The sequence below is a fragment of the Drosophila persimilis genome, unplaced genomic scaffold, assembly GCF_003286085.1.
Source record: "Drosophila persimilis strain 14011-0111.01,24,50 unplaced genomic scaffold, DperRS2 tig00001568-arrow-arrow-pilon, whole genome shotgun sequence".
Classification (NCBI taxonomy): Eukaryota; Metazoa; Arthropoda; class Insecta; order Diptera; family Drosophilidae; genus Drosophila; species Drosophila persimilis.
In genome coordinates, this window is record NW_020825523.1 from 118,592 (window position 1) to 120,684 (window position 2,093).

The following is a 2,093-nucleotide window of genomic DNA, read 5'->3' on the forward strand; positions in this document are numbered from 1 at the left end:
GCTGAGGCGCGGGCCCCGAGGCCCACGATATGTGCAGCGTTTGCACGTGCCACAACATGCCGTCTCTTACCGCGGAGCGCACCTCCTGCGAGACGAACGGCCCAATGGCGGCTCCCTGTGGCCCGTGCCAGTGCTGCTGCTGCTGCTGATGCTGCTGCTGCTGACGCTGCTGCTGCGGCTGCTGCCGCAGCTGCTGATCCCCTTGGCCGCGCGCGTTGTCGTCCGGCGGCCGACTCTGGAGCGGCTCTTCCTCTGCCCCCGGTGACGGTGGGGCCTGCGGCCGTGGCTCCTCCTCGGACTCGACGTATTCAGGGGGTGGCTGCCAAAGCTCTTCCTCCTCCACCTCGGCTCGTCGTAGCCTCTCCTGCCACTCCTCTTCGGGCGACTGGACTCGGGCCGCCTTCGGCGCTGGTGGGCAATCCGCCTCCTCCTCATCGCTGGAGATCACCGCCAGCCCGCCTGCCGCGCCCTCCGCCCGCGTCGCCCTTGCCTTCTCCGCTTCCGTACGCAGACGCGCCCTCTCCTTTTGCTCCGCTGCGTTCATCTTGCTAATGCACCTCCATTGGTGCGCGACGTCTCGTTTGTGGCGCTCCGCCTCCGCTTCTTGCGCCTCCTTCTCGGCCTCCTGCGTGGCCTTCAGCCTCTTTGCCAGCGCCAGGGCGTCCTCCCACACACGCCGTTGCCTCCGCTCCTCCGTCGCCGCGGCCAGCGCGAACCGCCGGTGCCATTCCGCGAGGCGTCGTGCCTCAGCGGCCGCGTTGTCTTCCGTGGCGTCAGCCGGCGTTGCCTGCGGCTCCTTGACCGCGGTTTCGATCGGCGTTGGCTGCCGCTTCTCGACCTGTGGGTCTGTCGGTCGCTGATCCCTTTGCCGCGCCGTCGACCTCCCCCTTGTGCGTGCCGACGACTCCTCTTCCCTGGCCGTACGCGTCGACCGGGTGGACGCCCGCTTCGAGGCCCTCTCACTGGGCTCCTCCTTCCGCGTTGTGCGCCCCCTCCTTCCTCTCTCAGGCCGCTCCTCGCGCTTGCTGGTCCGGGGCTCCTCGCGCTTGCCGGTGTGGGGCTCCTCGCGCTTGCTGATGCGAGGCTCCTCGCGTCTGCTGGTCCGGTGCTCCTCGCGCCTACTGGTCCGGTGCTCTTCGCGCTCGCCGGCGTGGGGCTCCTCGCGCTTGCTGGTGCGGGGCTCCTTGCGTCTGCTGGTCCGGGGCTCCTCTCGTCGGCTGGTCGGGGGCTCCTCGCGCTTCGCCTCTTGTGCGCGTTTTCTCCGCGGTGCCGGCTCCCAGCTCACCAACTCCAGATCGCTTCCTGCATCGGTGTACCCCGGCGATACCACCGGGGACATCGTCGGTCCCGTGGATCCCGCGGTCGACACCAGCGGTGAGGCCAATAGCTGCAGCTCCGGGGACCTACTCCCCCTACCTACTCGTCGGGGCAACATATAAATATTGTTGCAGCGAGCCTACCGACCGCTGAGCCAGCCCAGCTGCATCAGACGGAGAAGAACGGTTCGTTACAACTGGCGCCCAACGTGGGGCACGAACCCACGACCCTGAGATTAAGAGTCTCATGCTCTACCGACTGAGCTAGCCGGGCTGGAATCCGCGTAGCGTAAGATAGACTTAAGATACCAATAAAGCATTTTAACATACCAGTACAAGACACAACCCGTGCCTTCTTACTTGTCGGGAGGGAGACAAGGTATGGGCCAAGCAACACCATCTATCCAACGCGACCGAAGGGTTTGCGGCAAAACTGGCCCCGAAATACGACGGTCCCTACACCATAGTGGATTTCGTGTCCCCGGTCATTTGTAAATTGAAGAAGGACAGCGAGAAACGGACGCGGACCGCCCATATAGGGGACCTGAAGCCACAACCCGGGGAAGGAACCCCTGAAACAGGCCCTGGAACCGAAGCGTAGACGACGCACAAGGAGGGGCAACGAGCAAGGCATACGGAGAGGAACCGGAGTATGCGGACGCGCTCGAGGCCTGGGAGATGAAGGCGGGAGGAGCCGTGACCGCGGCCCAGAAGGAGGACGGGGCGGATCCATACGAGCGCCTGACGCTGCCGGCGAGTGCGGAGCAAGTAACGCTG

The 2,093-nt window shown here is 65.6% G+C and overlaps 1 non-coding gene across 1 annotated transcript; it reads right to left on the minus strand.

Annotated features, from left to right (window-relative positions):
- Positions 1 to 1,517: 1,517 nt before the first annotated feature.
- On the minus strand, positions 1,518 to 1,590 carry Trnak-cuu. The gene has a single exon. It is a non-coding gene; the product is annotated as a tRNA-Lys (tRNA).
- Between the last annotated feature and the right edge of the window lie 503 nt (positions 1,591 to 2,093).